Here is a 9,866-nt window from a genome sequence, read left to right as displayed (position 1 = left end):
TAGTGCTGGAAACTTTTCTTTGTGGGAGTGTTTGACCCCCAGTTGAACTTGATATAGTATCTGTAGGGGTCATCAGCCTCTCCGACTCAGGGGATTGGTTGGCACTCTTTGTTTCTTAATTAGATCAAAAAAAAATTTGATCATAAAAAATACGTTACATGAGAACCATAATCCAGAAAAACAAAATGTGAATATATTGTTGAATCTGTTAAGTTAAACTGGAGGAAATGTACATTACAATAAACTTGACTGCACATTATTTAAAGGCACAGAGTGTGATGTTATGGATACATTGGGTTAAGAACTCCATTACCCAGCATGCCACGGTAGTGGAAGCCGGAGGCAGGAAGCCGGAGGCAGGGAAGTAAAAAAGGGTAGTAGCCATGCGGGTAGCACAGCAGCGTTGTTCGATGAAAGCTGTTGAGTAAAGAATGTTCAACCAGCAAATACGCCTCGTCTGCTTATTATAAAGTCCAAGCAAAGCAACACATGGTGTCAGAAGTGGCCGCGAGCAGCTACGGAAGGAAGATTTGTCGCGGGTGAAAGACGGAACAGAAAGAAAAGTCTCCGGTCGCGTAAAGGTGATGAACAGCAACATGCTAGGAGAGTTTGCTACGGCGTGTGATGGCTACAAGTGGCAGTGGAAGTGAAGCGGGGGACGAGGGACAGATCGAACAAGTAGAAGAGGATCTTGTGCCCGAATTGGAGGACATCCAGCAACAAGAGAGGGCTGGGGAAGTCCTGATACCCCGACGTTCAGTAATGGAGAGGCTAAGTCCACCCACTTCCATGCAACTGACTGGTAATCTTGCTGATAATTGGAAGCGTTTTAAGCAAAGATTTAATATATATTTAGCAGCAAGCGGAGCAGGGGGTGAGGACGAAAAATTGAAAGCTCGCATCCTTTTGCATGTTATGGGAGAAGATGCTTTGGACATATATAATAGCTTTCAGCTGGATGAAGCTAATCTGACATTAGCAGATCTAATGACAAAGTTTGAAGAGTACTTCGTGCCTAGTCAGAATGTGACATTTGAGAGGTATAAGTTTTTCACCCATGATCAAAAGCAAGGAATACCTTTTGACCAGTACTTAGCAGAGCTTCACATACTAAGCAAAACATGTGAATTTGGCACCCTGAGAGATTCACTAGTGAGAGACAGGATTGTTTGTGGCACAGTGGATAATGCACTTAGAGAAAGACTGCTCAGAGAGACTGGACTTACACTAGACAAGTGTGTCACTATGTGCAGAGCAGTGGAAACCACTCGAGCACAAGCAAAAGAGCTTCGGAGAGGTGAAACTACAGTGCATGCAGTACATAAAGAGCTGAGGAAAAAGACAACATTTACCAAACAAAAAGATCAGAAAGAGAAATCTGAAGAATTCAAATGTGGTAAATGTGGAGGCAGCCATAAGCCAAAATCATGTCCTGCCTATGGAAAATCCTGTAACAAATGTGGAAAGAGCAATCACTATGCAAGATGTTGCAAGTCAGCTTTTAAACAGAAAGTTCACGCAGTTGGTGAGGATGAAGAGGAGGATGATGAGTTCATCGTAGATGTGGTACGTGCCCATAAAACAGAAAAAGAGGAATGGATTGTGCCAATAGAGGTGAATGAGACGATAATACCGTTCAAGTTAGATACAGGTGCCCATGTAAACCTGTTATCTTTTGAAGACTATAAAAAATTGACAGTGAAAAGTAAAATTCATCCTATAAAAACAAAGTGACAGGATACACTGGAGAACGGGTTCCTGTTAAAGGCGGATGCATCGCAACCTTTAAACACAGAGGCCAGCAGATAAGAGCATTGCTGCTGATCGTGGATACGAGTGCACAACCAATTCTGGGACTCAAGACATGTACAAAGCTCAATCTGGTTAAAAGAGTGTTTGTTGTGACATCAGATACTGCAAATGACCATGACTCACTCATGGAGGAGTATAAGGACTGTTTCGAAGGACTTGGATGTCTACCTGGAGAACACAAAATACGTGTGGATAAAAGTGTGCCTCCTGTTGTGCATCCTTGCAGGAAAATTCCTTTTGCGCTGCGTAGTAAACTGAAAGAGGAGCTAGCGCGCATGGAAAAATTGGAGGTCATCAAGAAAATAGACGAACCAACTGAATGGGTCAGCTCGCTGGTTGTTTTGCAAAAGAAAACAGGTGCTCTGAGAACGTGCTTGGACCCAAGGGACTTGAACAAAGCGATAAAAAGAGAACACTTTAAGTTACCAACCAGAGAAGAAATCATGGCACAGTTTGCGGGAGCTAAATGGTTCAGTAAACTAGACGCTTCGTCAGGGTTCTGGCAGCTGAGGCTGGACGAGGAGAGTTCGAAACTGTGCACATTCAATACACCTGAGGGCAGGTACAGGTTTCTTCGTCTGCCGTATGGTATCTTGTCAGCACCTGAAGTCTACCATAAGACTATACACATGATCTTCGAGCACATACCAGGAGTGGAGACAATGATGGATGACATCATAGTCTGGGGGTCGAATCGAGAAGAACATGACGAAAGACTGAGACAAGTTTTAGACAAGACAAGGGAAGTGAATCTGAAACTTAACAAAGACAAATGTGAGTTTGGAGTGAAAACACTTACCTTTGTGGGAGATGTTGTCAGTGAAGAGGGAGTGAAGCCTGACCCGAGAAAAACGTCAGCAATCAACAACATGGAAAGACCAAACAACAAAGATGAGGTCAGACGTTTTCTGGGAATGGTCACCTATCTGGCCAAGTTCGTCCCACAGTTGTCAGCGCAGTCAGCACCTCTCAGGAGTCTTCTTGAACAGAAGAATGAATGGATCTGGTCTCATGAGCAGGAGAAATGTTTTGTGAAACTGAAAGAGACTCTGACACAAGAGCCCGTGTTAAAGTTTTATGACCCAGAAAAGAGAACAAGAATCTCAGCAGATGCGTCACAGTACGGCCTGGGAGCGGTGCTGCTGCAGCAATACGACGAGCAGTGGCTACCTGTCGCCTATGCGTCCAGAGCCTTGACAAGCGCGGAGTCCAGGTACGCTCAAATTGAGAAGGAGCTATTAGCAAGCATGTATGCATGTGAACGCTTTCACCAATATGTCTATGGTCAAGCTTTTGAAGTAGAAACTGACCATAAACCTCTGGTGTCCATCATGTCCAAACCTCTGAATGACTGTCCTGTGCGGATACAACGCATGCTAATCAGGCTGCAAAAATATGACGTGCACATGATATATACACAAGGGAAATACATGTACACCGCCGACACCTTGTCTAGAGCAGTGGATAAAGGGGAACGTACGGACAGCGAGAGCAATGCAGAAATACAGGCATACGTGGACATGATTGTGACAAATCTGCCAGTAACAGCTGACAGAACAGAACAGATAAGGAGAGAGACAAATGCTGACGAAACTATGAAAGAACTCAAGCGTGCGATACAGAAAGGATGGCCTGAAAACAAAAGGATTGCCCCATGAACATAAAAGACTACTGGAACTGCAGAGCCGAGTTCACTGTGGTAGATGACTTAGTGTTGAAGGGGAGCAAGTTTGTTATTCCATCGTCACTACGTAAACAAATGCTCCAAAAGATACACGAAGGCCACCTCGGAGAAGTCAAGTGTAAACGACGGGCAAGAGAAGTAATGTACTGGCCGAGAATCAACCAAGATATCAGCCAGACAATAGCGTCATGTGAACTTTGTCGCATCCACAGGCCAAAACAACAAGCTGAGCCGCTGATGACTCATCCGGTGCCCCACAGACCTTACTACAAGGTTGGAACTGACCTATTTGACTGTAATGGAAAGAGTTACATAGTGGTCACTGACTACTTTTCAAATTATCCAGAAGTTGGAGCGCTGCAGTCAATATCAAGCAAGGCAGTCATCAGCTACCTCAAAGCTGTCTTCGCCAGACATGGTGTCCCATGTGAAGTGTTTTCGGACAATGGGCCTCAGTTTTCCAGCAGCGAGTTTGCTGCCTTTGCCAAAGAATGGGGTTTCAACACTCTACGTCGAGTCCCACCTATCCCAAGTCCAACGGCTTAGCAGAAAGCTCAGTGAAAACAGTGAAAAGCATGATGAAAAAAGCACAGGACAGAGATGACTTTCAGAAAAGTTTACTGATCTATAGGAGTGCACCTCTACAGAACGGGCTATCACCAGCCCAAATGCTGATGGGTAGACGCATTCGCTCTAACCTACCAATAAATGAAGACCTGCTGACGCCAAAAAGTGCTCATAAAGTCAGAAAAGTAAAGGAGGAACAGAAAGCGAAACAAAAACATTGGTTTGATCGAACGGCAAATCAATTACCGATGCTGAAGCCTGGAGACATGGTGCGTCTCAGGGACATCTCTACAGGCACATGGAGACTAAAGGGACAGGTGGAGGAGGAAGTTGCTCCACGCTCCTACAGGATCCAGACGGAGAATGGAGTGTTTCTGAGGAGGAACCGCACGGATCTTCAACTACAGCTGACTGAGAAGGACACTACAGCTCAGGAGACAGTTCAGCGGGACACAGCTGAATCAATGGAGCTAACTGACAGTGGTCTCACAGCAGCGTCTGCACCACCAGCTGTTGAGACACCTTCCAAACTGTCGAAATTGCCAGCTGCTGGAGTACAGGCTAGACCTAAGAGACATGTTCAGCCACCTAAACGGTTGATTGAAAGTTGCTAAAGTTTATTTAGTTTATTTGGAGGAGCAAAATGCAACATGGACCTTTAAGATGAAAAAAAAAAAAAAAAAAAAAAAAAAAAAAAGAACAAAGTTTAAACTGAAACATTTGTTTACATGTATAGTTAAGAACTTGAAGATGGCTATGTTTCTACGGGGGTAAATGTTATTTAGTTATAGAGGTAAAGATTGTTTTATTAAAGGGGGAAAGATGTGATGTTATGGATACATTGGGTTAAGAACTCCATTACCCAGCATGCCACGGTAGTGGAAGCCGGAGGCAGGAAGCGGGAGGCAGGGAAGTAAAAAAGGGTAGTAGCCATGCGGGTAGCACAGCAGCGTTGTTCGATGAAAGCTGTTGAGTAAAGTATGTTCAACCAGCAAATACGCCTCGTCTGCTTATTATAAAGTCCAAGCAAAGCAACACACAGAGGAGATTATCCACAATGACTTTTTCCCGGCCTTTATTGATCCGTGTTGCCCCCCCGGCCACTATCAGAGGGCCGCAGTTTAATTGACTACCGGTTTTTCTTTGAGGAATTACGGTATAATATATAAATCTTAAAAGACATTTGTGAAACCCTCTGTGTGCTTTCATTAATATTGAGATTAGATTTCTGGGACTCTTCAGTCTGCAGTACACTCTTTCCTTCACTCACCTCCTCCTCCCTGACACCTTTCCTCTTGCCCTCCTTCTTCTTCTTCTTCTTCTCCTCCGTCTCCTTCTCCACCACATACTCCTCCTCTTCCTCTTTCACTGCTGCAGGCTCCTCCTCCTCTTTCTTGCCCTTCTTTCCTGCTCCGGTCGCCAGCTTGCCGTCTGCTGAAGGTGCCTTTGGTAGACCCAAGGAGGGGGGGGACATGCAGAGATAATATTACAAGGGTTAGAAGAACTAATGGGAGGTGTGAGTGAATTTTAGTTGACCGGGTTTTACTAGATTAAAATCTTCTGTTTGAATGGAGAAAATGAAAGGGCTGATGAGGGGACCAATCCATAGGACTCCAGAGTGTCAAGTATCTCCTGCATTCAGACTGGAAGAACTACTAAAATGTCAGGCCCAAAAGTCATTAACTGGAGCTACAAGCTACATGCACAGTAGCCTGGACCAACCACACTTCATTTAGCAGAACATCTCCAGATGTTCCTGTGTGAAAATGGAAAGTTCAGAAAGACGTTTTGATGGTGCAACAAGGCAGGCCTGGTCGCTTCTTTAAGGGAATCACTGTAAAGATTCCCAAAGGATATGTTTACCGTTAGTGAGGGATGTGCAATTAATTTAATTTTGATTTTAATTTCGATTTGACTCCAAAGATCCCAAAAATAGTATAATCGAGAGAAATAATTCTGTATTGAAGAACACTCTTATTTTGTCTTGTATTCTGAATGACACACGCATGCGCACATCTGCCCTTCCCGAAGCCATAAAACTTCTCAGCAGTCAGGGGGCGAGGTGTGTGCATCCAGTGGAATTTAAAAACTCAGCACGAGTAAAGATGTTAGAAGGAGGGCAGCCAGAGCAGCGTTTAGTCCGCAAAAAAGGCAAATCCAACTCCGTTGTCTGGGAAAAGTTAACGTTAGCTAACTCTGCGGTCCCTCTGCCTGAGCCGCACAACGTGTTGTAGAGCCCAGGAGCCCTGGCTCTTATCTACCACGTGTCTGTGTAAATAATATTTAAAAAAGACAAAAATGTTTTGACTAAAACTTGGCTAAGATACCCGAGTTCTCTTTGGACTAAAACGATAAATGGACTGTTCTCTATAGCACTTTTCTAGTGTCAATGACTACTCAAAGTTCTTCTACATAATACAGGAACCATTCACACACATAAGTACACTGTGGCCGAAGCTGTTGTACAAGTAGTCCCCGTACTCAGTGTTTTCGACTTTGACATAGGACTGCTGGGATTAAACCTCCAACCTTCCAATTGGCAAGCCACTCTACCACCAAGCCACAGCCGCCGTCTTTTAGTGTTGATATGTTGATGGCGGCCACGGTATAGGACAGACGCACAACAGGGTTTCTGCTATGTACACCGCCGCTCCTTCAGCTGTTCATGAAAAGTCATGAAGTTGTAATTACGCGACTCTGCAGAGCCGTCTGCTCTACTGGACTCAAGCCAACTGTCATCCGCTCTCTTTTGCCGAAGCAACTGGAATTGCCTAGTCTTACTATTTTGCATGTATGTAATATGCATGTGCATATTGTAACGCCGAGAGTCATTTATATATAAATCCTAAAAGACATGTGTGAAGCCCTCTGTGTGCATTCATTAATATTGAGATTAGATTTCTGGGACTCTTCAGTCTGGAGTACCCTCTTTCTTTCACTCACCTCCTCCTCCCTGACACCTTTCCTCTTGCCCTCCTTCTTCTTCTCCTCCGTCTCCTTGTGTTTCGGCATGTACTCGGCGATAAGGTCGAGGTCCAGGTTGTCTTGCGGCTCCCATGTGTTATCCTCACTGGAAAGGTGAGTGCAGACAGAAGAACATCTCCTCACACTTTGTTTTTAGACAATCCATTGATCCTTTGAGGGCATGATACAATGCTGCAATCTATGCTGTAGATTATTTGCATACACACAAATATACAGTACAGGCCAAAGGTTTGAACACACCTTCTCATTCAATGCGTTTCCTTTATTTTCATGACTATTTACATCGTAGATTATCACTGAAGGCCTCACAGCTATGAATGAACACATGTGGCATTATGTACTTAACAAAAAACTGTGAAATAACTGAAAACATGTCTTATATTCTAGTTCTTCAAAGTACCCCCCTTTTGCTTTTTTGATAGTGCTGCAAACCCTTGGTGTTCTCTCAATGAGCTTCATGAGGTAGTCACCTGAAATGGTTTCCACTTCACAGGTGGGCATTTTCAGAGTTAATTAGTGGACTTTCTTGCCTTATTAATGAAGTTGGGACTATCAGTTGTGTTGTGCAGAAGTCAGGTTGATACACAGCCGACAGCCCTATTGGACAACTGTTACAATTCATATTATGGCAAGAACCAATCAGCTAAGTGAAGAGAAACGAGTGGCCATCATTACTTTAAGAAAGGAAGCTCAGTCGGTCCGGAAAATTTAAATGTGTCCCCAAGTGCAGCGGCTAAAACCATCAAGCGCTACAACGAAACTGTCTCACATGAGGACCACCCCAGGAAAGGAAGACCAAGAGTCACCTCTGCTGCTGAGGATAATTTCATCTGAGTCACCAGCCTCAGAAATCCCAATTAACAGCAGCTCAGATTAGAGACCAGATAAATACCACACAGAGTTCTAGCAGCAGGCATATCTCTAGAACAACTGTTAAGAGGAGACTGAATCAGGCCTTCATGGTCAAATAGTAGCTAGGAAACCACTGCTAAGGAGACGCAACAAGCAGAATAGATTTGTTTGGGCCAAGAAACACAAGGAATGGACATTAGACCAGTGGAAATCTGGGCTTTGGTCTGATGAGTCCAAGTTTGAGATCTTTGGTTCCAACCGCTGTGTCTTTGTGCGACGGAGAAAAGGTGACCGGATGGGTTGTACATGCCTGGTTCCCACCGTGAAGCATGGAGGAGGAGGTGTGATGGTGTGTGGGTGCTTTGCTGGTGAGACTGTTGGGGATTTATTCAAAATTGAAGGCATACTGAACCATCATGGCTACCACAGCATCCTGCAGCGACATTCCATCCCATCCGGTTTGCGTTTAGTTGGACCATCATTTATTTTTCAACAGGACAATGACTCCAAACACTCCTCCAGGCTGTGTAGGGGCTATTGGACCAAGAAGGAGAGTGATGGAGTGCTTTGCTTCCACAGTCACCGGACCTGAACCTAATCCAGATTGTTTGGGGAGAGCTGGACTGCAGAGTGAAGGCAAAAGGGCCAACAAGTGCTGAGCATTCTGGGAACTCCTTCAAGACTGTTGGGAAACCATTTCAGGTGACTATCATTCAAGAGAAGGCCAAGAGTGTGCAAAGCAGTAATCACAGTAAAGGGGGGGTACTTTGAGGAAACTAGAATATATATGACATGTTTTCAGTTATTTCACACTTTTACATAATTCCACATGTGTTCATTCATAGTTTTGATGCCTTCAGTGATAATCTACAATGTAAATAGTCATGAAAATAAAGGAAATGCATTGAGTTATATGATAATGATATATATATATATATATATACACAAAGTATATCAGGACCAAGAACACCAAGTATTAATATTCTAGACTCATACTTACTCTGAGAAGCCCTTCCATTTCAGCAGAAACTCTACTCTTCCCTCCACCACTCTGCGGCCCAAAACCTTCTCCACCTCATACTCCTCCTCCTCCTTTTCCACCTCCTCCTCCTCCTTCTTGCCTTCCTTTCCTGCTCCGGTCGCCAGCTTGCCGTCTGCTGAAGGTGCTTTTGGTAGACCCAAAGGGGGGGGGGGACAGGGACATGCAGAGATAAAGATACAAGGGTTAGAAGAACTAATGGGAGGTGTGGGTGAATTCTAGTTGACCATGTTTTGAATGGAGAAAATGCAAGGGCTGATGAGGGGACCAATCCATAGGACTCCAGAGTGTCAAGTATCTCCTGCATTCAGACTGGAAGAACTACTAAAATGTCAGGCCCAAAAGTCATTAACTGGAGCTACAAGCTACATGCACAGTAGCCTGGACCAACCACACTTCATTTAGCAGAACATCTCCAGATGTTCCTGTGTGAAAATGGAAAGTTCAGAAAGACGTTTTGATGGGGCAACAAGGCCGGCCTGGTCGCTTCTTTAAGGGAATCACTGTAAAGATTTCCAAAGAATATGTTAACGTTAGCCATCTTATATCTAACTGGGATGTTTTGGGAGTGATTGGAGCAGGATTGCTGAGGACGAAGTAATGTTACGCAGACTGATAAGCCATGGATGCAGCACATTGAAATAGTGTGTGTGTGTGCTTGTGTGTGTCTGTCTGCTCTCTGTCAACATGCACATGTGTTTCTTCTATCAGGGTGAACAGTTCCTTCCTGAGACTATGTAGCAGAGCCAAAGTCGTTGAATCCAGAGTTTAGCCCCGCCACGACTATTCTGATTGGTTAAAAGAAAACAAACAAGCCAGAGCGTTTCTTCTACAGTAAAAGAACAAAGCAAAAAAATCCCAGTTAAAGCTGTTTTTAACTTTAATAAATGAAAACATCTTTCTAAGAGACAACGAGGAATCCTGTTA

The 9,866-nt window shown here is 44.1% G+C and overlaps 1 long non-coding RNA gene across 1 annotated transcript; it reads right to left on the bottom strand.

Moving 5' to 3' along the window:
• Positions 1-7,046: 7,046 nt before the first annotated feature.
• On the bottom strand, positions 7,047-8,949 carry LOC116675938 (uncharacterized). The gene is made up of 2 exons (XR_004328568.1): positions 8,901-8,949; positions 7,047-7,133 (listed from the first exon to the last, which is right to left on the bottom strand). It is a non-coding gene; the product is annotated as an uncharacterized LOC116675938 (long non-coding RNA).
• Positions 8,950-9,866: the final 917 nt, after the last annotated feature.

Source organism: Etheostoma spectabile, unplaced genomic scaffold, assembly GCF_008692095.1.
Source record: "Etheostoma spectabile isolate EspeVRDwgs_2016 unplaced genomic scaffold, UIUC_Espe_1.0 scaffold00002499, whole genome shotgun sequence".
Classification (NCBI taxonomy): domain Eukaryota; kingdom Metazoa; phylum Chordata; class Actinopteri; order Perciformes; family Percidae; genus Etheostoma; species Etheostoma spectabile.
Note: the sequence above shows the minus strand (reverse complement) of the source record. Positions and strands in the feature narration are given on the sequence as shown.